This window comes from Trachypithecus francoisi, unplaced genomic scaffold (assembly GCF_009764315.1).
Source record: "Trachypithecus francoisi isolate TF-2019V2 unplaced genomic scaffold, Tfra_2.0 Lachesis_group12, whole genome shotgun sequence".
Lineage (NCBI taxonomy): Eukaryota > Metazoa > Chordata > Mammalia > Primates > Cercopithecidae > Trachypithecus > Trachypithecus francoisi.
In genome coordinates, this window is record NW_022681457.1 from 107,384,702 (window position 1) to 107,412,226 (window position 27,525).

Consider the following 27,525-nt stretch of genomic DNA (forward strand, 5'->3'; position numbering starts at 1 on the left):
TTGAAGCCAAGGCCACCAAGAGACACAACTCCTCTCTACTGGATCATTCCCAGCAAATAGAAATACGTAGCCAGACACAGTGGTTCATGCCTGTAATCCCAGCACTTTGGGAGGCTAAGGTGGGTGGATCACTTGAGTTCAGAATTCCAAGACCAGCTGGCCAATGTGGTGAAACCCTACCTCTACTAAAAATACAAAATTTATTGAGTGTATAAATTGTGTGTGGTGGCGTGCACCTGTAATCCCAGCTACTCGGAAGGCTGAGGCAGGAGAATCACTTGAACCCAGGAGGCAGAGGCTATGGTGAGCCGAGATTGCACCACTGCACTCCAGCGGGGGGACAGAACAAGACTCCGTCTCAAAAAAATCATAATAAATAAATGAATAAATACACTGCATTACTGCTCATCTGATCCCATACCATCTCCACCCACTACCCCATTTCTCTGCTCCCCTTTTCAAGACTTCCCCGAGGAGTACCCATGCTCCGCCTCTGGGGCGGCCCAGACTCTGTCTCTAGCCTCCCTCCTCCCCCTCCTCCTCCTCCTCCTGCTCTTCCTCCTTCCCTCCCATCCCCCAGACACATAACCCCTTTGTCCCCAACAATCCAGCCAGCAGGAGTGAAGAAGCTGAAGTGCTGGAGGAAGCCACCTGCCATCAGCTGAACTGACCCCCTTCTTCTCCAGAGAACCCCAGACCTCAGCCCCACATCAGGAGTGTCCCTGCGATGGGGCACTGTGGCTCCCACCTGGAAGCCAGAGAAGGGACAGCAGTTGGCATGACACAGACTCTGTGCCATCACCTCGCCCATTCGAGCCTCAGTTTCCCCACCTACAACAGGGATGCCCGCCTCCCAGCCACTGAGTGTCCCCACTGCTGGGCCCTCGCCACTCAGCATGAGAGTGTATTTAGGCTGCAGGCAGCCTGAGAGGCGGGTTTCCTCACCTCCTTTTTAGACACAGAGAAGTTGAGGCTCAGATGGGGAAGGGACCTACCCAAAGCCCCCCCAGGAGGAAGAGGCAGGCAAGGAAAGGGAGGTCCGTGTGCATCCCTGCAACCCAGCAGGTGTACACAGACGGAAGAATGGCAGGAAAGAGCTGGGGTTCAGGGAAGGGCACTGCCAAGGGAGACAGTAGTGTCAGGGGCACACACAGAGGTGTCTACCGCTCCCCAGGCGTCAGGGTGGAGCCAAAGGGAGGGGCAGGGTTGCTCCTGCTACACCTCAGGGCTGAACTAAAGCCCCAGGGGGCCAAGGTGAGGTGCAACCTGGGGACTCTGTGACCCCAGTTCACCCTCCTCCCCTCCAGGGGTCAAGCTCACCTCCTCCTGCTTTCCCAAAGTAAGTCGCTCATCCCGTCACTCCCTTCCCCACTCAGCCAACATCTCGCTGCACACCTACTGCCTGCCAGGCCCCAGCTTGGCACTGGGGACAAAGAAACAAAAGAGTTCTGGGTTCCTGTCCTCAGACAGCAGCCACAGGAGGCCAGCGGGTACAGACCCCAAGGCAGGGGGCGGGCACAGTGTCCCACTTCCAGATCAGAGCCCAGGCAGGGGCCCAGGAATCAGGCATGTGTGATCCTGGCTCCACCGCTGGCTTAGGCTTCTTAGACTCACTTAGCCATGTAAGTAAAATGGGGGAGTGTGCAAGGAGGTGAGGCTCTCTCGGGTTTAGATGAGGAACCAATAAGGTAATAAATTTGGCCCAGCTCTGGGCAGGAACTCACCTAAAGCACAACAGAAGGATGGCAGGAAGGGGCCTGCACCGTGCTCTCCATCGGTCGCAGGTGGAACCCAACCCATAGTTAAACTCTCCATGACTGCAGTTTTCTACCCTGATATTCCCACAGGGCCCCATGGAGAAGGGGGCTGAGAAGGGCGTCCCAGGCTCCCAAAATGAACCCGTACAAGGCATTCTCCTCTGCTGGTGCCCTGGTGGTCTCTCCCAGCTGCACCCTCCCGCATCGAGTGGATTGACCCCCGCAAGCAAATAATTCGGGCTGGGTCAGGAGATGGTTGTGCACAACTGGATCTCAGAATTGCTGCCCACTGGTGACCCCTGCCTTTCTGAGTGGGATTACCTGCAGGGGTCCCCTGCCCATCCCATCACTGGTCTGCAGGTCTACAGATGGTGACTGGAGGAGCCCCCCAAACTGGCCTCTGAACTGATGCCAGAATGGGATGAGATGGGGTAGGAGGGCAGGGAGGAGTGTTTTGCATGGTACAGGGATGTCTTTCTGGGGTTGAAGCCAAGGCCACCAAGAGACACAACTCCTCTCTACTGGATCATTCCCAGCAAATAGAAATACGTAGCCAGACACAGTGGTTCATGCCTGTAATCCCAGCACTTTGGGAGGCTAAGGTGGGTGGATCACTTGAGTTCAGAATTCCAAGACCAGCCTGGCCAATGTGGTGAAACCCTACCTCTACTAAAAATACAAAAATTTATTGTGTGTATAAATTGTGTGTGGTGGCGTGCACCTGTAATCCCAGCTACTCGGAAGGCTGAGGCAGGAGAATCACTTGAACCCAGGAGGCAGAGGCTATGGTGAGCCGAGATTGCACCACTGCACTCCAGCCGGGGGGACAGAACAAGACTCCGTCTCAAAAAAAATCATAATAAATAAATGAATAAATACACTGCATTACTGCTCATCTGATCCCATACCATCTCCACCCACTACCCCATTTCTCTGCTCCCCTTTTCAAGACTTCCCCGAGGAGTACCCATGCTCCGCCTCCTGTCCGTCTCCCATTCTGTGCTGAGCAACCAAGTGTGTGTCCACCGCTTTGCCAGCCAGCTCATGAGGTCACCTGGGGCCCCCACTACACCGGTTCTGATGGACACATCTCGGTCCCCATTCTGCCTGACCTGCCAGCTGCTCCCTTCTTTCACTTCTCGCTCCGGCTCCCCTTCCTCTGCTCTTCCTTCCTCCCTCCAGGTTGGCAGTTCCGAGGTTCAGGCTCCACCTCGGCTGCTCCCCAGGCCACCTGGACCACCTGGCTCACTTCGTGGGTCCTGAGCCATGGCCATAGTGATGCCGCCAGCCTGTCCTGCCCTTGAACTCCAGGCTCCACCCCTCTGCCTGCTCTGTGTCTTCACTCAGTGATCAATCAGGCATCTCAGCCTTAATGTGCCCTTACCCACCTCCTGATCACCACACTGCCGCGAACAAAGAACCCTGCTCCTCTCAGTCTTCCCATCCCGCTTGCTAGCTCCATCCCACCAGCTGCTAAGGCCAAAACCTTGGAGTCATCTTTGACGCCTCTGTCTCATACCCAGGGCCTACTATCAGCAAACCTGCTGGCTCTACCTTCAACATACGCCCAGAATCCGACTCATTTCACCCTCTCCACTGTGGCCCAAACCACCATCATCTCTCACCTGGGCTATTCAAAACGCCTCCTGACCAGTCCCTCTGCTCTCACCTCTACCCCTGCCCTGACATGTTGTTCTCAATACAGCAGCCAAGTTCATCCTCCACTCAGAGCCCTGGAATGCTTGCCTATCTCATTTAAGGAAGACCAAAGTCCTCGTCTTGGTCTTCGAGGGCCCACGTGTCAGAGCCCCCACAACCTCCCTGACTTCATGTCCTACCTCTCTCTACACAGTTCACTCTAGTCACTACCACCTTCCAGCTCCCTGAAAGCCCCAAGCACATTTCTGCCTCAGGGCCTTTGCACTTGCTGTTCCCTCTGCCTGAAATGCTGTTCCCCCAGGTACCCACACACTGCTGCCCTCACATTCAGGGCTCTGCTCCAAGGTCGCTGTGTCAGAGGCCTTCTCCTGACAGCGACACACATCCCCTGACCCAGTGTCCCCATTGTCACAGGATTTAACACCTGCAGCAACTACAAATTTTAGTTATTTATCAGTTTCCTCCTATAAGAATGTGGACTCCATGGAGGCAGGACTGTGACCACCGTTCCCCACTCTTACCTGCACCCACGGCACAGGCCTGACACACAGGCGACCCAAGGCACAGTTGCCGAAGGAATGCAGAAATCCCTGGTCCCAAGTTGGGCCCCTGGGGAGGAGGCAGCCACAGCTGGGCCCCTCCCTTCTGAAACCAGCCTGCACCCAGGACAGCTCCTCCCCAGTAAGCTTCACAAACAGATTCACGGCCAAGTTGCAAAGGGGCAGTTCCCCAAAACCAGAGTGGAAAGAGGTCTGGGGCCGATGCCAGGAAATGAGGAGAAGGGGAGGAGTGGGATAGGGCCAGAGAAGGACTTGGACTGTTTTTAAAAACTCTCTCCCAAAAAGACCACATTCTTCCTCTGGTGAGTCAGAAGCATGTGGCCAGGCAAAGGGGACAGGACCTGCGAGCCTCTGCGGCTGCCACTGTCATCTGCTACTAAGCAGGCAGGCACATACCCCAGCCTTTCCCACGGGTCAGGTGTGAGGCCTTGGCACCTATTCAGCTTCCCAGAGTAGCAGCAAGGCTGGGCACCGGTGTCCCAGGTTGGCAGGCCACAGACAGCAAACCAGGCCTCCCTTTCAAAGCCCACAGGGTCCCATCTGGCTCCAAGCCCTTTCTTCAGGCCCAAGCTCTGACTGGCAGGGAGGGGGCCATTCACTCTGTCCCACAAGGGAGCTCTGGGCAGGAAAGAAATAGCCTTTGCAAAACTCAGAGCTAGAAACAGCTCAACCCACCCAACCAGGGCAGGGCAAGCGGGCCGGCAGAATCTGAGGTCTCCTGAAACGCAAGCCCAGCACGGAGCCACAGGACACCCAGGGACCCTCAGCCACACAGCCCAGGATAGCTCTGGCTGAATTCAGAGTAGCCAGCACTTAAGATTCAAACCATGCCCCTCAGTGATGTGCTGTCCTCCCCAGAGACGGGTGTGAGTGCAGTTCCAGCTGTTCCAGGGCTTCTCTGGAGGGAGTTGGCTCTGAGCACTGCTCCAGACCAGGAGACGTGTCTGGTGCCTCCTCTAATCCTCCCACCAGCTCCTCCAGGCGCAGGGGCAACCCACAAATGGCAGGCACCTGACCCCGTTTTACAGAGGAGGAAACTGAGGCTCAGAGAGGTAGAGAGATTTGTCTAAAGCCAAGAATCTGATCCAAGGTGGATCCATGATTAGACCCAAGGTCTTTCAGCTGTGACTGGAAAGGTCCATCAGGATCAGGCTAGTGGGTCCATCCCACTCCCTTGCAATTAACTTCACCATCTGAGAAGATGCGGCCTGGGGCTGTGGGAAGGGGACAGGGGAGATTGGGCTGGAGGTGCTGGGGGAGGGAGAGCAGGGAGGGATGACTTCAATCATGAAAAGGATTTGTCCTGAGTCCTGCTGTCCTGGGTTGAGGTCAAATCTGGGACCATGATCCCCCCAGAGAACTGTTCCCAAACACCCATTCTCTTTCCCTATCAACTTTAACAAGAGCCACACTGCTTCTGACCAACCCTGCAGTGCGACTTACGAGGAACCAGACAACGCGGATGCTGCCCACAGCCTGGTCCTAAACTCCCCCTAGTATTCCTTCTGCCTTGGCATGGAAGCCACACTGGGTGCAATGAGCTTCAAGCCCCCTACTGCCGACATCCTGCAGGCAGAGACACCGCTGCCTGTCCAGTGAAAAACGGGACCACTCTACTCCAGGTCATTTCTGCTCTGAAGCAATCTCTGGTCCTGCCAGGGTGCCCTCCAGGTTCCCCTTTTTGCCACCATCATGCCCTGGATATGAATTTTTAGAAGGAGCTCTGCGCTCAATCCCAGCGGAGGCCAGCTGTGACACAGATGCCATCCACTGCTCCGATCCCTGGTTTCCTCTTCCATACAATGACAACTATAAGAATCACCACGGCACAGGGCTGTTCTAAGGATTAAATGAGATAATAATTCTCAGAAAGTGCTTCACTGAGAGCCTGGAACACAGTAAGTGTCCAATACATGTTTGTTGAATGAATAAATGACTGCCTACTCCTAAATGAACAGCAGCACTGGCCTACAAGAAGGGGTGGTGTACCAGGCTAGAGCTGAAAGGTCCTAGAGCTCCCCGTCACTGCCCTCCAGGAAGGCACTGCCTGCCTGGATGGAGAAGGCAAGGCTTAGGGGGCAGCCCCTCCCACAGTATCTGACCATGCAGTACCCGCCCTCACTGGGGAAGAGGAGGCCACTGAAGTGCTCCAGGAAGCCATCAGCTTGGCCCAACACTGAGCACCCAAAAGCCTGCGTCCAGCCCTTCCCTCTTTTAAAGTCGAGATTCCAGGGAAGAGGGTCAAGGTCAGGAAGGGGGAGGATCCAAAAACAAGACAGCAAGGCCAGAGTTGCCTTAGTTGGTGCAAAATGCAGCAATGACCAAGCTCTGTACATGACGCCAAAGAGACATTCCAATTCCCTGCATCCGCATGGTCAGCACAGGGCCAGCTTGGAGCCATCTGCAGACACAGCCACTTCAAGTAAAGCACTCCGGCTGGAGAATCAGCCCCAGGAACTCAGGTTCCACTTCCTGACCGGACCTCAAAAAATATTCTGCTAGGCTGGTCGCAGTGGTTCATGCCTATAATCCCAGCACTTTGGGAGGCCAAGACACGTGGATCACTTGAGGTCAGGAGTTTGAGACCAGTCTGACCAACATGGTGAAACCCTGTCTCTACTAAAAATACAAAAAAGTAGCTGGGCGTGGTGGCACATGCCTGTAATCCCAGCTACTCAAGAGGCTGAGGCAGGAGAATTGCTTGAACCTGGGAGGCGAAGACTGCAGTGAGCCGAGATCGCGCCATTGCACTCCAGCCTGTGTGACAAAGTGAGACTATGTCTCAAAAAAAACAAAACAAAAAAAAAGTCTGCTCGATTTAGGAACAGCAAACCCCTCCAGGCAGCAAACCTTCAATGATCTCCCAGCATGTCCCCAATGTCACTTGACACAGGAGCATCCCAAGTAACCAGCAGAAAGAGGCCAGTGGCCTGGGAAGGTGGGATCAAGGGCTCACTTCTTGCAGGCTGCCAGCAAGCATAACAGGTGCCCGAAAATGCTAGCTGGAGGGGCGAATGCACAGATGGCCACCTGGACACTGCCTGCCAACACTGAGCCTTTGCCAGGTCTATCCAAGGTTGTCCTGTGGCCCAGTTCTTTGTCAGAGGACGAGGACACAGGGACACCATCTGCTTCCAGAACAGGAAGAGAGTGATGGCGGTCACATCTTCCACACATGCTGTGTCAGAGTCAAGGTCTCCAGACTCCCCGCTCCCTCACTCTGGACACTTTTAAGTTCAACGGCATTCAAGAGGGTGACAGAAAAGCCAGTCTTCATCCCTTGGGATCCCTCTGCCATCCAACAACCCCCCCTACTCGTTCAGCAAATCTTGATTGTGCCCCGGGAAGCATTTGAGGTTCTGGGATTTGCTGATGAGCACTTGGTCCCCTGGTCATAGGTGCTGTGAAGTGAGGGAGAATACTGGGGCTGAACTGAGGTTCAAGAGGACAGTTGAACATCTGGACTCAACTCTCCCAGGTATGATGCTGGCCATGTGATGACCGGTCCAACACTGCATCCACACAGAACAGGGCGCAGGGAGACCCAGCAATGATCCACTTCATTCCGCCAGGGGCCCTGCTTCTCTGTGGCCTGGACAAGGTGCACAGCTGCTCCGGCCTCCAAGGGCCCCTCCACATCCCAGAAGATGTTTGCATTTTATGCCAAACCAGATCACTGATGCTCCCAAGGTACATGGGATGTTGAGGAGGGAGATAGTATTGGATTTCAAAATTTCCACCCCACCTTAATTTATAGTTACAGCTTTATAGATCTATAGGAGGCCATGGTTCTCAACTGGGGGCTATTGTGTCCCCCAAGGGACATTTGGCAATGGCAGGAGACGCTCTGGTTGCCACACTAGGTGGGGAGTGGGGACGCTACTGGCATCTGGTGGGTGGAGGCCAAGGAAGCTGCTAAACATCCTTTAGGGCACAGGACAGCCCCAACGCAAAGAATGATCCAGCCCAAATATCAATGGATCGAGGCTGGGAAATCCCGATCAGAGGGCACTGGTGAAGCCCTCTGGGGATCTATAGCAGGCGCTGGCCTGTTAATGCAGGGTTGTGTCACCGCTACTAGTCACAGGAATACAGAGACCAAAGCCACTGCCACTGGTTTCCATGGCAGATAAATACCAGGCTACAAGTGTCTAAAGAAACTGCATCCTGCTACAGTACTTGTTTTTGTGCCTCTCCCTGCTAGACTGTGGGGGCGGAGACCACGACCTACTTGTCTCTGTGTCTGCACCACCTGGCCCAGCATCCGGAATACAGGAGGTGGGGAGAGGAGGCAGCTGGGGAGGCAGGGGGAATATGTACGGCCACCTCTTTAAGGTAGGACTGCATCTTATGCCTCTCCACATCCTCAGTGCCCAGCCACGGTCCTGGCACCCGAGCTCGTAAATAAACAATCAGACTGTGAGCTCTCCGAGACCAGGAGCTGTGCCCTCCTGCCCTGTGTCCCAGAGCCTAGCGCATGGCTCAACCCTCTATGCATTTTCATGAAGTATTCCCTGCTGTGGTGAGAAAGACACAGCCGCTGGCAGTCCAGAAGGGGAAGGAGAACGGAACAGTATTGACAATAGCAGCTGGGCTTCCCTTCAGGAGGCCTGGGGGCTCTAGAAACTCCTAAGAGCAGACTTGAGCCTAGATTCAGGCAATGGGGAGTTGGAGGGGGACCCGTCCATCAGCACTCCTTGAAACGGTGACCAAAAGCATGGAGGGCTCTTCTGCAATGCCTGGGACGCGGCAGCAACAAGCAAATGCTTCGCAGAAGGGAGAAGGGAAGAAGGTAGAAATGAGGGCTCCCACGGCCTGTGCCTTGAGCCCCACAGTATTTGCATGTTTGTATCCCCCTACAATTCCTATGCAGAAACCTCACCCCCAAGGTGATGGATTAGGCGGTGGGGCTTTGGGGAGGTAATCAGGTCATGAGGATGGAGCCCTTGTGAAAGGGATTAGTGTCCTTGTAAACAAGGCCCCAGCTAGGCCCTCCCACCACACAGGGACACGGTGAGAAGGTGTCATCTATAAGGAACAGGCCCTCACCAGACACCGAATCTGCTGTTGCCTTGATCATGGGCTTCTAGCCTTCAGAACTTTGAGAAATAACTGCCTGTTGCTGGTAACAGTGATGGCATTTCGTTATAGCTGCCCGAATGGGGCCTTGGATGGGAGTGAAGGGTCCCGGTGCTGCCTTTGCTCCTCTTGTCCCTGCTGACCTGGCCCAGGGACTCATCCATTCATGACAAGCATTAACTGAGGAAGTCGAATCCAGGTCCCAGTCAAAGGAAACAAGAGAAATGCAGTGGCTCCTTGGGTTGCCCAATGTCAGTGCTAAAATCAACATCAGACACCAAACATGGGTTAACAGCGTGCTAAGGGCCCAGTGCTAATCCAAGCCCTTTACTCCTACAGCGCCTATAATTTCCTCCTAAAAACCCTCTGAGATAGGGGCCACTCTCATTGCCATTTTACAGATTAGGAAATAGAGGCATAGAGAGGTTCCGAAAATTGCTGGAGGTCACACAGTCAATAAATGAGAGAGCTGGGCTTTGAACCCAGGCCACGTGGCTGCAGAGCCTGTGCCTTGAGCCCCTGCAGTATTTGCATGTTAAAACCTCAGCCACTAGCCAGCCACCAGTCAGCTGGGCTCCTGTGCTGCTGGGGTGCACTCAGGTGGGACCATGAAGACCCCACCCATGGGAGCAAGTAAGGCAGGGCCCCAGTGGGGCAGCACATCAGGAGGAGAACTTGGGGGACTCACAGACCAAGTGCCCTAGACCAATGGCCCCCCTGAAGTGTGGCAGCTGCACTGCCCCAACAGAGCCTCTGAAAGCCGCACCCCTCCAAGTCTCTCTGGGTCCCAGCCCTAGGCTCCCCGACATTCTGATCCAGAACCACCTGGGGGTTGAGGGCAGGCTTATGTCCCCGTGAACACCTGGGATTCACCTAGGCCATCCAGTCACCACCCTGGAGATGCACCCAGGCAGGGGTGAGCTGAGACACAGGCCCCACTGTGCAGGCCAGAGCAAGCACTATGTACCAGCCATGCCAGAGCCAGTGACCTCCCGCTCTGTGGCTGAGGGTAACGATGATGTCAGACCAAGCCTGGAAGGGCCTCCTTGGGGCTGGCAGCATCCATCTCTCTCCCAACCTGGCTCCTTGAAAGGGCACCCACTGATCAGAACAGGAGTTAGTGGCAGGAGCTATCTGCTGTCCACTCGCAGCACTGACCCAGCGGTCGTCTGGGTCAATCATTTTGTTTCTTCCCACAATCAGACACTCTCAGATGATGGAGGGGTCTTTGAGATGAAATCCAACCTGTCAGTCACAGAAAGAATTCCTCCTTAAGGATCCTAATAGATGGGTGGGTCTGTGCACAGTCTCTGGAGTCAGACAGCGGGGACACCAAATCCCAGATCCACAACCTAGCAAATGTGCGACTTAACCTCCCTAAGCCTCAGTTTATTCATCTGCAAACTGGGTGTCATGATACGCCTGAGACCCAATTAGGTAACATTCATTCATTCATCCAATCATTCATTCATTCAACCCACATTTATTAAGCACCTCCATGAGCCAAGCCCTGTTCTGGGTACTTGGGACACATCAGTGAACAGAAAAGAAAAATGGGCTGGGCACGGTGGCTCATGCCTGTAATCCCAGCACTTTGGGAGGCTGAGACAGGCAGATTGCTTGAGCTCAGGAGTTCAAGACCAGCCCAGGCAACATGGGGAAACCCATGTCTACAAAAAATACAAAAATTAGCCGGGCGTGGTGGTACGCGCCTGTAGTCCCAGCTACTCTGGAGGCTAAAGTGGGGGGATCACTTGAGCCTGGGAAGTCGAGGGTGCAGTGAGCCAAGATGGCGCCACTGCACTCCACCCCGGGCAATGGAACGAGACCCTGTCTCAAAAAAACAAAAAAATAAAAGGGTTCCCTGACAAAGCTTACTGATCCTAGCCCTGTGCCTGGCACAGTGTGGGTATTCCATAAATGCCCCCCACTCTAAGCCCGACTCACTGGCCCGCATCAAACTCCCATAGTGAAATTCTTCCTTTGGCAGAAGATTCCTTGTCCCCGAAGAAAAGGGTCTAAATCTGCCTCCTCCCCACACCCAGCCCTCCCCTCATCCTCGAGTTTCTCAGAATGAGGCCTCTCATCCTGCACAGGCCAGTCCTCAGCTTCCCCTCCCATCCCAGGGCCCCTCTTGCCCTGGTCAGATGGTCCCATGGCCGCCTGCTGTGGCTCCCAGACTCCCAGTTCCCACGTCAATCACACTGTTAGGATGTACCCCAGCTTGCCACTGCCTCTCCTATTAGTTCAACAAACACCTCTTGGGTGCCCAGCATGGGCCAGGGTTGGACTGCCCTAGGACAGGGCACCACATGGGCTGTGCTTCCTCCTTCAAAGATCTGGGCACACCTGGGAACATGGCAGCCTCAACTCACAAGCAGGGAGTAGCTCACCTCACCAATGTATACAAAAAATCAACACAATACCAGCAGAAGCAGCCTCCGCACTTTCCTGCTAACAAGTATGAAATCAAAGTGACAAAGATTCACCTGAAATCCCAGCACTGCTCTCACTAGCCAGGAATAAATGAATGCTCAATGTCATTTCTGAGACTCTACTAAAACCAGGAACCACATGCAGTGCTTTATGTTATTTCACATAATCCTCACAACACTGCGAGGTGGATGTCCAGGGTCCCACTTGACGCCCCACTCAATCTTTTTGTTTGTTTGTTTGAGACAAGGTCTCACTCTGTCACACAGGCTGGAGTGCAGTGGCACTATTATGGTTCACTACAGCCTTTACTACCCAGGCTCAAATGATCCTCCCACTTCAGCCTCCTGAGTAGCTAGGACTGCAGGTGTACGCCACCACGCCCAGCTAATTTTGTGTATTTGTCTGTAGAGACGGGGTCTCATCATGCTGCCCAGGTTGGTCTCCAACTCCTAGGCTCAAGTGATCCGCCCACCTCAGCCTCCCAAAGTGCTGGGATTACAGGCATGAGCCACTGCACCCAACCCCGACTCAATCTTGAGGCTCCCAGGGGAGCTGCTCCACCTGCAATGGCTAATATCATACTGGGCACTAACAAGTCTTCAATAAATGTTGGTTGGATTGAACTGAATCTGAAAACTGAGTCTGAGAGAGGCAAAGCGACTTGTCCAAGGTCACACAGCTAGGGAGTGGGTCGGCCAAGCTATGGCCCAGGTCTGTGCAGCTCTGATGCCTTTGCTCAGCGTCCCTTGGAACCTTCCCGATTGAGCAGCTGTGGTTGACAGCTAACAGGAGCTCTGCCAGGACAGGCTTTCCAGGGCAAAAGGCACTGCCATCTCAGAGCCCCAAGAAAGGAGAAGCAAGGGCCACAAGAGACCGTATTAGGGAAAAATAAAAGAAAGGAAAACAAAAAGTGCACTGGCCGAGAAAGGGCCAGCCTTGTGAGTCATGTGCCCCAGAATATTCCTTACATAGCTGGCTCCAGGACAGACCAGGGAGGCCAAGGCACCCAACAGCCCCAGGGACCTACGCCAAGGAGCTAGGAGTGCAGCATCGGGATCAGGTGGGCCTCAGGCTGGGGGTCAGCCTGGCTCTGCCACCAGCACCCATCGACGCTGGGCAAGTCACTTCTGCTATCAGGGGTTCTGAGTTTCCCCCTCTGAGAGACAGGAGAAGAAGGCACTCAGAACTGCAGAGGGCTCATCAGGGCTACCTCTGACTGCAAGGCTGTGGGGGCAGGACCAAGGAAAAGCCAGCATCTCCCTCTCCTCCCAGTCAAGCCTGGCCCCACCTCCCAGTGCCCCCACTGTGGAGCTGATGCCCACTTCTGCCCCATCTCCAGCTGCCCACAGAACCGTCAGAGGCTGCTCCCGGGCTGCCAGCATCATGGGGGTGAGCGCAGGGCAGAGGAAGCAGCCCTCAATCACCTTTGAGGCCCACTGGTTGCTCTCAGACTTAGAAGACGGTCATCTGAGGGTCTGGGCAGGGGAAACCACCTTACTGAGCACCTACTACGTGCTGGGAGCTTTGCAGACACCATCTCACTCTAGCCTCACAATACACTCTGAAGTAAGACTTGTTATTCCCATCTTTGGAGGAAGCCCCAGGAGCCCCAAAGGCTGAGTAAGGCAAAGGCACCTGCCCAAGACCACACAGCTACTAAGAGCCAGGATTCAAACCCAGTCCTGAAGCCCCTAAACCTGTGTTCTCACTCTTGCTCATATGTCAGCTCCCAGAGGACAGAAACCGTGGCTCCTCCCTGGGTGTCCCTACAGTGCCCCCTGGGAGGTCTTCAAGAGATGCTTGAGGGCCGGGTGCGGTGGCTCACGCCTGTAATCCCAGCACTTTGGGAGGTGGGCAGATCACCTGAGGTCGGGGGTTTAAGACCAGCCCGACCAACATGGAGAAACCCCATCTCTACTAAAAATACAAAATTAGCCGGGTGTGGTGGTGCATGCCTGTAATCCCAGCTACTCAGGAGGCTGAGGCAGGAAAATCGATTGAACCCAGGAGACGGAGGTTGTGGTGAGCTGAGACCACGCCGTCGCACTCCAGACTGGGCAACAAGAGCGAAACTCCATCTCAAAAAGAAAAAAAGAACAAGATGCTTGTTTGGCTGGCCAGGTGGTTACTCCCAAATCCCAACCCAGGCCCCATTACTGCACTCAGGTGTCCTGGGCTGGTTCCTGCCTATCAGGGACCCCAAACCAGCCTGACCCCACTTCACAAAAGGGTCATTTGAGGCCCAGGTAAAGTAGAGCCAGAAAGCAAACCTAGGTGCCTCTGACACACACAGCATCGCCGTGTGATCCTAATAGCAAGGAGACAGTTGGAGATCCAGGTGGGAAAAGTGTGGACTCTGCAGGGAGGCACTCCCGGGTTCCAGCCACAGGCCCATTTCTCACTAACTGTGTAACCGAGCTGGCCTCCCCTCCTGATGTCTTGGTTTCCTCCTCTGCTGTAAAATAGATACAGTAGCCCCTGCTACTGGACAGTGGTATGAATTCAGTGCAATCACTTGGCACAGAGCAGGTGACGTTGTTCCCCTGGAGGGCACCTGCTTACCTTGGCCATCAGCTTGGGGAAGAGGGGGCACTCAGAACCTAGCCGTCCCCCAAGCAGCCAGTCCAAACAGGTTTGCATTCAGAGCTATGCGTGTGGGTTAATATTTACCTGCTTGTGACCCAAATCTTGCAGGGCATCAGGCATGCCTGAGTCACCCAACCCTGAGAATTCAAATCAAGCAGGAACATGAGGTGTGGAGGGACAGGGGTGCTGAACCCAGGGCAGGCACCAGAAACCTCAGTCTCTCCTGGGTACCCGGACCCAGTGTGGCTGGAAGAGGACAGTCACCTTCCCCAGCACTCCTGCAAATGAAATGGCACCAGCCTGACCCTCTGCCCCTGAAGCACCTCGTTCTAAAGACCATGGGCCCCAGTCACATGACCATCCCTTTCCTTAGGAACCTGCAACTGTGAGGGCAACTGAGGGAGAAGGCCAGGGCCAAGAGAGGTGGCCCGACAGACCCCACAGACTGACCCCCAGGCATGGCCATCCAGGCCACCCTAGCAAATGAAGATTTCACTCCTCCTGTTTAGAGTTTTCCTACCTACCTCAATCATAAGCCCAACACAGAGAATGAGCCATCAGACCCAGTGACACCTCCCAGCAGCCCTGGGGGGTGTCGGTCCCCTTTTCACAGATGACAAATCTGAGCTCAGAGCATTGAATCAGCCTGCCAAGGTCTCTACAATCAGTCAGAGGTAGGGGTGGGATTCCAAGCAGGTTTTCTGGCTCCAGGGCTAATAAATACCCAGCCCCTTCTAGCATCCTGCCCCTGTGACACGGCTGCCTCCAAAGTTCCACATGGAAGCTGCCTTGTATCGATGCTTACCGTGTACCAGGATTGCGCTAAGTGCTTTACTAGAGATAACTCCTAATCGTCCCAACAACCATATGAGATAGGGGTTGATATTATCCCCAACTGAGAAACTGAACTGAAACAGAAAGGTTGAGACACTTGCCCCAGGACACACAGCTGACAAGTGGCAGAAGTGAAACTCTACATCAGGCAGTCTGATTCCAGAGGCCAAGGCTCTTAGCTGCCGCTGCATCCACCACTCTCCTCTTCCCACGTTATTCTGTTCCCCCCAACACCCCAACTGAAGCCAGGCCCTGTGGGTTGCAGGAAATTCACTGGTGGAAAGGAGTCATCAACTTTCGTGAATGCAAAGGTTCCAATCTGCACAAGAAAAGAGCTGAAAGCCAAGGAAGCTGGGGAACAGCCCCTCAGCCCTCCCCTCCATTCTCCCTGCCCAGACCAGGGAGCCTGTGGAACAGTGTTGTCCCCTGCCTGGACCCTGTCTGTGGCCCCCCAGAGCCACAGCTCCTCAGTGAGGTTCACAGGGCATCCTTTATGACTCATCTCCCCATTCACTGACAACTCATGTTGTCTAAGCATCTACCGAGGACCAGACCTCCTGGGGCCACTTGGAAAACCAAAGAGAATCTGAGTGTCAAGAGAGGAAGAGGTCCCCACCTGCCCCAGCCATGATGACCTGCCTTCCCAAAGGCAAGACCCTTCCTGGGCCTGGAAGCCATTCCCCACCTCATCTCCCAAATACATTTTGCTTAGCACATGCAGCTGACATTGGAGCAGTCTCCCATGGTGACCAATGGGACAGACAGCTGGCCACTTGTCCCTCTGGGCATCTAACACTCTGGACTGGAATCATTTGCTTAGTTTTCTGACAGCCCACTAGACTGTGAGTTCCTTGAAGGCAAGAATAATGCCCTTCATTGCTGTCTGTCCACTACCCAGGACAGTCCTTAGCATGCTGAAGAGATTCAAGAGATGATGGGTGGATGAGTGGGTGAATAAATGGGTGAGTGGGTGGATGGACAGATGTATGAATGAGTAGGTGGATGGGTAGATAAATGGATGAATGGATGGACGAGCGGATGGATGGATGGATGGATGGATGGATGGATGGATGGACGGATGGATGGATGGTCAAACGGGTAGACAGATGGACAGATGGACAGACGGATGCATGGGTAGGTGGGTAAATGAATGCACAGATGAATGAATGGGTAAGTGGGTGGATGAGCGGGGAGGGAGAGTGAATGGATGTCAGGAGAATGTAAGTAATGGCCAGGGGACACTGTGCCCAGGGCTTTATTTCAATGTGAAATTTACTGGAGCTCAGCAACCCAGGAATCCTAGCTTTGCCCCAAGTATTTAGTCTGACCCAACCATTTTCTTGCTACGTGTTTCCCCAGCCTGGCCAAGCATCCCTATGTAATCACCGTCTGTCTCCTTCACCAAGCCATAGAGCAGGTGACATAATGTCCGAGACTGTGTCTGGCCTTACAATTATGTGTCCTTTCCCTGGGCCTAAGCCATTCCATCACAGGCCTTGAGACACACTTGTCCAACAAATGATAAACAAATTAACAAAAGACCTGAGGAGCTTTTCAAACATGGGGATCCTGCGGTCCCAGCCAAGATCTGCTGCCTCAGAATCTCTAATAATGAGGCTCAGGAATTCCTATTTTGTTCAAAAGCTTTCTGGCAATTCTGACAATCAGCCAGGTTTGGGACACACCAGTGTGTGGGAAGAGGGGTCACCAGCTCTTGAAGGCTGTTACTGCAGGTGAGGGCATCCCACACAGAGCCCATCACCAACCCCAAAACATTAGCATGTTCCTACGCATTGTCTTTTTTTTTTTTTTTTTTTTTTTTTTGAGATGGAGTCTGGCTCTTGTTGCCCAGGCTGGAGTGCAATGGCGCGATCTTGGCTCACTGCAACCTCCGCCTCCTGAGTTCAAGCAATTCTCCTGCCTCAGCCTCCTAAGCAGCTGGGATTACAGGTGCACGCCACCACACGCAGCTAATTTTTGTATTTTTAGTAGAGACAAGGTTTCACCATGTTGCCCAGGCTGGTCTCAAACTCCTGACCTCAAGTGATCCACCCACCTCAGCCTCCCAAAGTGCTAGGATTACAGGCCTGAGCCACTCCACCCGGCCGCATTTTTTTTTCTTTTTTTTTCTTTTTTTTTTTTTTGAGACGGAGTCTTGCTCTGTCACCCAGGCTGGAGTGCAGTGGCCGGATCTCAGCTCACTGCAAGCTCCGCCTCCCGGGTTTATGCCATTCTCCTGCCTCAGCCTCCCGAGTAGCTGGGACTACAGGCGCCCGCCACTTCGCCCAGCTAGTTTTTTGTATTTTTTTTTTTTTTTTTAGTAGAGATGGGGTTTCACCGTGTTAGCCAGGATGGTCTCGATCTCCTGACCTCGTGATCCGCCCGTCTCGGCCTCCCAAAGTGCTGGGATTACAGGCTTGAGCCACCGCGCCCGGCCTTTTTTTTCTTTTTTTAAGAGATGGAGTCTTGCTATGTCGTCCAAGCTGGAGTGCAGTAGCTATTCGCAAGCACAATCATAGCATATTGCAGCCTCTTACTCCTGGACTCAAGTGATTGTCCTGCCTTAACCTCCTGAGGAACTGGGACTATAGGCAAGTGCTGCTGTGCCCAGCCTTTCCTAAGGCTCAAAGAGTCTAACAGCCTTTTTCAAAAAGTTGTCCTTGAACTACTGACTTCAGAGCCACCTGAGTGAAGGGGAGGCTTCTTTTAAATGCAGATGCTAAGCTTCTGATACCAACCTGTAATACTAGAGTCTCTTGGGATGAGATCCAAGAATCTGCCTTCTTAGCAGGCTTGTCTGGGTAACCCTGGCTCATATTAATGTATGAGAATTACTGGCTCTCGGTTCCCAGGGTGCTTAGGCCACCTGCCTGTATCCAGCATCTTCACACATACCGCGCCTTCTGAGAGAGAAAAGTTCCTGATGGGGGAAGCCTTGGAGGGCCCCAAGAAACCCAGCAAACCAGGGTGTGGCCAAAAGGTACAAAATGTAACTATTCCTCCATTACTTAGTTCACAGAACATCAGCCCTGAAGGGAACCAAGAAATCACCAAGCCCAGGCCTTCATTTCACAGATGAGGAAACTGAGGCCCAGAGAGGACTGTGCCTTGCCCAAGGTCATTAAAAGGGTGAATGACAGAGCCAAGCTAACCCCCGTGCTCTCAGGTCCACCCCCATACTCCCAGTCTCACCGCCCCATGCTCCCAGCCCCCCCACCCCATGCTCCCAGGCCCACCCCAGTGCTCCCAGGCTGCCCTGACCTAATTGGAAGTCTCTGCTCCTCCCTCACCATCCTCCTTGCCTCCAAATATGCTCCCAGGTGAGCCAGGGTCCCTGACAAAAGCCTTTGTAGGGTAGCTGCCGCTGCCCGAGACATCTCAGCCAGTCTTCCCGCCCCACATAGGCAGGGTGGCTCCAATTCAGAAGCCTGACCTTCCTCCCAGGAAGGCTCCTGCTGATAAAGCAATGGGTGCTCAGCCGGGCGCGGTGGCTCAAGCCTGTAATCCTAGCACTTTGGGAGGCCGAGACGGGCGGATCGCGAGGTCAGGAGATCGAGACCATCCTGGCTAACACGGTGAAACCCCGTCTCTACTAAAAACTACAAAAAACTAGCCGGGCAAGGTGGCGGCGCCTGTAGTCCCAGCTACCTGAGAGGCTGAGGCAGGAGAATGGCGTGAACCCGGGAGGCGGAGCTTGCAGTGAGCTGAGATCCGGCCACTGCACTCCAGCCTGGGTGACAGAGCGAGACTCCGTCTCAAAAAAAAAAAAAAAAAAAAAAGCAATGGGTGCTCCAGGATAGAGGGGGCATGAGAGAAAAAAAGAAGCAAGAACAGACGGGGGGGATTATGGTGCTGCTGACCCCAGAGGGGGATTGACTGTCACAGCTCAGTAGATGTGTCCCCCAAACTCCATAATCAGTCCAGTGTCTGAGTTTAAAAGTTTAAACAGGCCAGGCATGGTGGCTCACACCTGTAATCCCAGCACTTTGGGAGGCCGAGGCGGGCAGATCACCTGAGGTCAGGAGTTCGAGACCAGCCTGACCAACATGGAGAAACCCCATCTCTACCAAAAATACAAAATTATCTGGGCGTGGTGGCGTGAGCCTGTAATCCCAGCTACTCGGGAGGCTGAGAAAGCACTTAACCCGGGAGCCAGAGGTTGCAGTGAGATGAGATCATACCATTACACTCCAACCTGGGAGACAGAGCAAGACTCTGTCTCAAAAAAAAAAAGTTTAAACCGTCCTGAGAAACCACTGACACCAGTGCTCTCAATCTCTGTATTTGGCGAAACATTTATATCCTGAAATATGTTAATAGGTGCTCACTGGGAGAAAAAAAAAACCATTCAATGTTCAAGGAACAATGGAAAACCACAGCAGAAGTCTCCCTGCTGGAGAATAACAATACTCCACATGTTAAAGGCACTGAGAAGTGCTGCAATTTCAGAGTCTGCTTAAACCATGACACAGCTAAAGGAACTTGGAGGCTAAGAGGAGTTACGTGCCTTGCCCATAGTCATTCACCTAGGAAGAGGAGGAGGTGGGACTTGGGTACAGTCTACCCATATTGGCAACCAACATGCTTAGGATTTAGCAAGATGATTCCTTTATTATTGTTGCTGTTTGTTCTTGTTCTCCTGATTGGAGAAAGAGAAAGCAAACAGCATAGTGCCCAGTCAGAATGTCATGCCCATGAAAGTGGCCAGGGTCAGGCACAGTGGCTCACACCTCTAATCCCAGCACTTTGGGAGGCCAAGACAGAAAGATCGCTTGAGCGCAGGAGTTTGAGACCAGCCTGGGCAACGTGGCAAAACCCCATCTCTACAAAAAAATGCAAAAACTAGCCTAGCATGTTGGCATGTGCCTATAGCCCCAGTTACTCGGTAGGCTGAAGTGGGAGGATCACCTGAGCCCAGGAAATCGAGGCTGCAGTGAGCTGTGATCATGCCACTGTGTTCCAGCCTGGGCGACAGAGCAAGACCCTGTCAAAAAAAAAGAAGAAGACGACGAAAAGGAAAAAGAAGAAAGGAAGGAAGGAAGGGAAGGAAGGAGGGAGAGAAGGAGGGAGGAAGGCTGAATCCTCAGCCTCCCTCAAAATCCCCTTCTATTGCTGGGTCTGGCACCATGGACTGTGTGACCTAGGGTAAGTCTCAGCCCCTCTCTGGGACTGAGATGTCCTATATGTGGACTGGATGACCCCTGAAAACCCTTCTAGCTCTGCTGTCTGACCCTCAGCTCCTCTGTCTCCCTCCCTGCCAGCCGCATCCTCTCCCTGCTCCCAAGTCCCCTTCTCTGTAAACAGCTGAGGCCTGCCCTCTGGGCTGAGCTCCTTGGCAAGGCTGAACTCTGGCCAATGGTGGGTAAGCACTGTTCCTCCCTGCCCAGCCCCTCACCATCCTCACTGTGACTCACCTATTTAGTGTTTCCAGATCTGACTCAACATCATTTCTCAAGGGCGGATGAACTGGGTGGATTTTTGCATCTGGGGCCTGGGAGAACGGGTTTTGCAGAGAGCTCCAAGTGATGGGACGTGAGGTAGAGAGGCCGTACCCACCCCCACAAGAAAGCACCTAGCAAACGTGTCCTCTGCACTTCCTCTGGTCTTTGAAGTCCAGCTTTCATATACAGATAATGCAATCACTTGACCCTTTGGAAAGTTAGCTAAACGTTTTGTGTTTCAGTTCTCACATCTAACATGGAGCTAATCATACTCGCCTCCCTGTTGAGGAGGCAATAAAATAATACATGACGCAGCCAGCACAGTGCCTGGCACCCAATGGTACTCAAGTGATAGTCGTTATCATATGCTGCTAGTAAGCTATATATTTTTTTATTTTTTAGAGACAGGGTCTCACTGAGCTGCCCAGGCTAGAGTGCAGTGGTACCATCATAGCTCACTGCAGCCTCAACCACCTGGGCTCAAGCCATCTTTCCACCTTAACCTCCTGAGTAGCTGGGACCACAGGTGCACACCACCACGCCAGGCTTATTTTTGGTTTTTTGATTTTTTGTAAAGATGGGGTCTCACTATGTTGCCCAGGCTGGTCTTGAACTCCAGGGCTCAAGCAACGCTCCCACCTCAGCCTACTAAAGTGCTGGGATTTTACAGGCATGAGCCACACCCTTAGACTACAGCCTATCAAACTCTAGAGGGTTCACTGAATTGTTTTCTCGTCTGGATCTCTCTGAGTCCCACAGGCAATAGAGGACAGGAAATAGAAAAGGTGGCAAATGTTTGACTCTTACAGGTTCCTAGAAACCTGAAATCTTACACTTATGAATTATTAGAATTAGTAAAGACTCTAGATTTTCAATCTACCCATCTCACAGAAGAGGAAACTGAGGCTTAGGGTAAAGGCGGGAGCAAAGCGAAATGTTGCCCAAGCTCTTGTGGCTGGTTCAAGGGAGAAGTGGGATTAGAACCCAGGCAACTGGCTCCCAGTCCGGTCCCCCTCTGAGGCCCTGGAGGAGTGAAAAGAGTAGAAGTCCAGGAGTCTGGGATGCTGGGGTTCTGGTCCCAGGTCAGCCCCCAGTGGCTGCAAGATGACAAGCCAGGGGCTGAGGCCCACTGGAGCTCCAAGGCTTTGTGATAAAACTTAAGGGGTTGTAGGGATTGGGGTGTCCCAAACTCAGGTGGGCAGAATGCTAGTGCCCCACAGGATCCTATCAAGTGATTTGCCAAGGAAGGGACTCATGCTCAGCTGAACAAAGTTTGGCGGGGACCAGAGGGATTTCAGGAGAGGGCTCCAGAGTTAGAGGGTCAGGTTCAAATTCTGCCATTTACTAGCTGTGTGACTTGGGGCAAAATATCTACCCTTTCTGTTCCTCAGCTGTGTAATCCATAAAATGAAGATAATGAGCATCTATACCTCACAAGATGACAAGGGATTGAAACAAGAGGCTGGACGCGGTGGCTCACGCCTGTAACCCCAGCACTTTGGGAGGCTGAGGGGAGCAGATCACTTGAGGTCAGGAGTTCGAGACCAGCCTGGCTGATATGGTGAAACCCTGTATCTACTAAAAAAAAAAAAAATTAGCCAGGTGTGGTGGCACACACCTGTAGTCCCAGCTACTTGGGAGGTTGAGGCAGGAGAATCACTTGAACCCGGGAGGCAGAGGTTGCAGAGAGCCAAGATCATGCCACTGCACTCCAGCCTGGGTGACAGAGTGAGGTTCTATCTCAAAAAAAAAAAAGAAAAAAGAGATGTTGAAACAAGATCATGAACGGTGCCTGGAATACTTCAGGCCTGCAGTAGACACTGGTTATTTTTTCAGTCCTATTGGTCACGTTTCATATTATCTCTGCTTTACAGGCGAGGGAACCAAGACTCCAGAGAGGTGAGATACCTGCCCAAAGTGACAGAGCTCATAGCACAGGGCTCTGGGAAATGCTCCCATCTCCCCCTCCCCCCAGCCTCTGCCTGGCATCTGCCCTCCCCAGCGGGGACTGCCTCCCTCACTGGCCTCATGTGACCTGTTAATCGAATCCTGCACCAGCCCCGTGGATTTTTCCCATCACTCACTGGGAAGGAAGCAGATGCCCAGGAAACTGCTTAAATAACCCATGCAGCTCCGTGAAAGCCCCAGTCTTGGCTCCCAGCAGCAGCCCAGCTCCTTCTGCCCAGAAGCACCAATCTCTGAGACTGCAAAAAGGCAATGTTTAAAGGCACACAGGGACCTGTGGACAGTGACCTTCAACTCAAGCCTCCAGTGAGCCCCTCCTTAGGGTTACTCACCATCCGCTTCCACCCCTGGGACTGTGGTTGTTTCCATTAGGAGACCAGTCCCAGCCTGGATGCCCTGGCACCCTGTGCGACCTCAGGCAAGTTGCTTAACCTCTCTGACTCAGAAATCTTTTTGGAAAAGAAAAATGAGCAGAATTTGGAAGGAGTAGGAAGCAGCAGGGTTCAGAGAATGACCTAGAAATCAGAAAGCCTTTTTTTTTTTTTTTTTTTTTTTTGAGACAGAGTCTCACTCTGTCACCAGGCTGGAGTGCAGTGGCATGATCTCAGCTCACTGCAAGCTCTGCCTCCCAGGTTCATGCCATTCTCCTGCCTCAGCCTCCAGAGTAGCTGGGACTACAGGCGCCTATCACCACGCCCGGCTAATTTTTTGTATTTTTAGTAGAGATGGGGATTCACCATGTTAGTCAGGATAGTTTTGATCTCCTGACCTTGTGATACGCCCACCTCAGCCTTCCAAAGTGCTGGGATTACAGGCATGAGCCACCACGCCTGGCCAGAGAGCCTATTAACAACCTTGAAAGCTCTCCCTGGTAACACTCCTGTTCCTTGCAGCACAATCTCTACCTCAAACAAAAAGTACTAATCCCATCATCCCCTGGCTTGAAACAGTTGACCGGCTTACAGGGCCCACAAGATAAAATACAAGCCCCTAGTGCAATGGACAGAGGTCCTGAGCAGCACCCCCTGCACCCTCCCTGACATGGCCCTGCTATTCCCTTCCCCGAGCCTCAGCACATGCCTGGAATGCCTCCTGCTTCCTGACCTAACTCTGCCTTTTCCACTGCTTGGCTTGGACACTCCCCTGGGAAGCCTCCTCGGGGCCCCTCTACCTGCATCAGGCACCGTCCACCTTCAGCTGTTGCCCGTCCGCCTCCCTCACCAGACTAAGGGGCGCCATACCTTACTCATCTTGGAATCTCCAGTTCCTTGCCCAGCGCACAGCATTCAGTAGGTGCTCAGTAAATATGTGTTGGAAGAAGAGGAATGCAAGGACAGACAAATGAAAACAAATTAACGAAACCACAAGCTTTGGTATCCTCCTCTGCAACACGGGAATGCCGTGGGCGAAGGAGCTGGACTGCCCCTTGGTGTCAATACTCACTCCCCACGCAGTTGTGCACCTGCTGGCCAGTGCACTGGGTCACCTCTGGGCCTCCTTCCCCTTCCATAAGGTGAAAAGCATAACAGCACCTGCACCTCACAGACTTACTGTGAGGACCAGGGGCCGATCCTCCCCAAGTGCTTAGTTCAGCCCCTGGCACTAAAAGTAAGTTCCTTGCACCCATCTTCCCCCAGTTCCCAGGCTGCCCGCCCTGGCTCCTCCTCCTCCACCAGACTATAAATATAAGAGCTCCCAGAGCTCACCTCCCTGTGGAGGGATCTCTCCTCCGAATTGTCCCTCTGGGTGGTCATACCTGTCCCCCTTATATGTTAAGGATGCCCAAGTTTGAAACTCCAGCCCAGAGGCCCTCACTACCTGCTTGGACTTCTTTGGGGTTTTGGGGTTTGTTTGTTTTTTTTCTTTTTTGAGATGGAGTTTCACTCTCATTGCCCAGGCTGGAGTGCAATGGCACAGTCTCAGCTCACTGCAACCTCCACCTCCTGGGTTCAAACAATTCTCCTGCCTCAGCCTCCTGAGTAGCTGGGATGACAGGCACCCACCACCACACCTAGCTAATTTTTGTATTTTTAGTAGAGATGGGGTTTCACCATGTTGGCCAGGCTGCTCTCAAACTCCCACCTTGGCCTCCCAAAGTGCTGGGATTACAGGTGCGAGCCACTGCACCCGGCATACCCCCTTGTACTTCTAATCAGCCTCTCAATATAAACCTGTCCCAGACCTAACCCTTGGTTTCTCCAAAAGCCATGCTCCTCACTCCCTCTTAACCGTCTCCTTTCATGACACCAGCACTCACTCATATACTCAAAAGAAGAATCTAGAAGTCATGCTCAGTTCTTCTCTTTCCCTCACCCCTGTGTACAATCCACCAGAAATTCCAGCCGATTCCAGCTGATATATAACCCAAACCCAACACTTTTCTCCTATTCCACTGCCAAATGGGAACCTTTCCTTGCCTTTCCTCTAGTTCCCAGCTCCACCTCTCCACCCTGGCTCTCTACAGCCAGTTCTCCTCCCAGCAGACAAGGGATCTTTTGCAAAGGTAAATCAGTCACTCCCTGCCCTTGACCCTGCGAATGTTTGTAGTCTTGTTTGCTGGACCGTGGGTTATTGGAGCCTAAAACCTCACCTTATCTTTATATCCATCCATCACCCCACAGCACTGAGTCAAGTGCTTCCACATCATAGGCACTCAGTAAATTATTTTTGAATAAATTATCGGGAAAAGGTGAATTTCTTAACAGAGTTATTACCAGCTGGAATCTTGGAACTATATTTCATTAGTAAAGGTATTTATGGGAAGTAGAAAACAAACCTCCGATGGCTTCCTTTTGCACCTAGAGTAACAATCCTAACTAACACTGTCTCTTCTGCACCCTCCTCTCCCCGCCATGCAGGCCCAGGCCATTCTGTTGCTCAAACAGGCCAAGTTCCTCTGGCCTCAGGGCTTTTGCATTTGCTATAGCCCCTATCCAGAACACTTTTCCCTCAGATCCTTGCAGGGGGAGCTCCTGCTTGTCATTCAGGTCTGGCTTAAACGTCTCTCTTCAGAGATGCCTCCCTGACCACCTGCAGATAACGAATCTTGTAACCCCTACCCCCACATACACCCTCTCTACCCTTCATCCCCAGTTATCACCGTCACACCAATCTGTTTCCTTCACAGGATTTAATGCATAAAATGTGGTTACTTTATAAATTTGATGTGTTTGATTTTTGTCTCCTCCACCATCATATAAGACCCACGAGGCCAGGCACTGTAGCTCACACCTGTAATCACAGCACTTCGGGAGGCTGAGGTGGGAGAATCACTTGAGGTCAGGAGTTCGAGACCAGCCTGGCCAACATACTGAAACCCCATCTCTACTAAAAACACAAAAAATTAGCCAGGTGTAATGGCAGGAGCCTGTAATCCCATCTACTCAGGAGGCTGAGGCTGGAGAATCACTTGAACCCAGGAGGCAGAGGTTGCAGTGAGCCAAGATCGCACCATTGCACTCCAGCCTGGGTGACAGAGCAACACTCCATCTCAAAAAAAAAAAACCACCAGGGCAAGGTTAATGTCAGCCTGCTCACTGTTGTAACTGAAAAAGATCAGAATATGCCATCCCAGGGCCAGAAGTGGTAGTTCACATCTGTAGTGCCAGCACTTTGGGAGGCTGAGGCAGGAGGATCATTTGAGGTCAGGAGTTCAAGACAAGCCTAGCCAACATGGTGAAACCCCGTCTCTACTAAAAATACAAAAATTACCTGGGTGTGGGTGTGGTGGTGTGCACCTGTAATCCCATCTACTCAGGAGGCTGAGGCTGGAGAATCACTTAAACCCAGGAGGCAGAGGATGCAGTGAGCCAAGATTGTGCTATTGCACTCCAGCCTGGGTAACAGAGCAAGACACTGTCTCAAAAAAAAAAAAAAAAAAGAATTATTTTGAGCTCAAGGTACTTGAGCAGCAGCAGATGCAGGAAGAGCTCTTTGCCTCCCCTTTTCTGCCTATAAGCAGGGCACACATTTCCCTTTGTAAAAGTGATATAAATTTCCATTTGCAAAGGTGTATCCCTCTACCTTACCTGCATAACAAACCTTACTAAACCACCCTTATCTACCATACATTTCCTAGTCACTTTCCTGAAATGCACTGCCCCTATAAGAGTCCAATCCTTTTCTTTTGTCTCCTGCTTCTCCACAATTTATCACCCTTTGTTAAAATGTTACGTAAGCTCCGGGTCTAACTGCCTCTTTGGATTTTCATTTCTTTTCTATGGAGATCCCTTACAGTAAAAAATACATATGTATAGTAACATTAAATAAAATCAATATGCCTTTTCTCCTATTAATCTGTCTTTTGTCAGTTTAATTCATAGGCTCTATCACAGAACCTAACAGGGTAGAAGAAAAGGTATTCCTCCCCTACGTGACAAAAGCCAACATTGCTAAGTGTTGACCTGGGCCAGGCACTATAATGAGCATCCTACTTGCACTTTTGTTAAATCCCCGTGCCTTATGACACAGCTACTAGGGTTATCCCTATTCTACAGATGAGAAAACAGATAAGAGAAGGGTCAGGTGAGTTGCCCAAGGCCCAACATAGAAAGAGCCCCAGCAGGGAGCAGGGTACCCCTCTACTCCCAGAACCCAATACAGCCTCTCCCTTTCTGGGCCCTAAATAGATACTTGCCAAATGAGCAAATGAATCACTGAATACATGAATGATATGCACCACAATATTGACAAAGGCTGTCTTTAGGTGGTAAAACGATTTCCATTTTCTTCTCTCTGTATTTTCTCTGTGTTTTCTTCAGTGGTCATGCAATACATATATAACTTAAGAGTAAAACAAATGCCTATTTTAAAAGAAATTCAAAGGTTGTGGGTAATGTCTAGGTTCAGAAATATTTTTCTTCAATTTCGGGAGACTGTTATTTTCCTACTTAATTTAACCATTGTTTTTCTAGGGAAATTGAATAAAAAGCTCACATTTCCAAAGCTCACTCCAAGTCTACCCACTTCAAACAATGAAGAGAGGGGAGTAATGAGAGCTGGCTCCCGCCTTGTATGCTAATGACTGGGATTCTGGGATGCATACCAATCAGCCAGTGACTAGAACCAGGACTTTTGCAGAGAGGAGGACACTCTGGGGGCAGGCTCTCAAGGAGAAAGGGGTTCCACAACTCAGAAATGCCGCCGCATCTTGGGCCCAACATGCCAACATGGGCTGGCACCATCACAAACCACCTGCACTGCCCTGGA

The 27,525-nt window shown here is 52.3% G+C and overlaps 1 protein-coding gene across 10 annotated transcripts in view; it reads right to left on the reverse strand.

Annotated features, from left to right (window-relative positions):
- The window catches only part of ARHGEF10L (Rho guanine nucleotide exchange factor 10 like), a 185,791-nt gene that overhangs the window by 130,335 nt on the left and 27,931 nt on the right, over positions 1–27,525 (reverse strand). The window contains exon 1 of one of the 10 annotated variants that reach the window (XM_033228099.1): positions 23,559–24,154. The exons of the other annotated variants lie outside the window; for them this stretch is intronic. The gene's annotated coding sequence lies outside the window, so the exon portion shown is untranslated. Of the gene's footprint in view, positions 1–23,558; positions 24,155–27,525 lie in introns of those variants that run through there. 10 annotated transcript variants of the gene reach the window in all.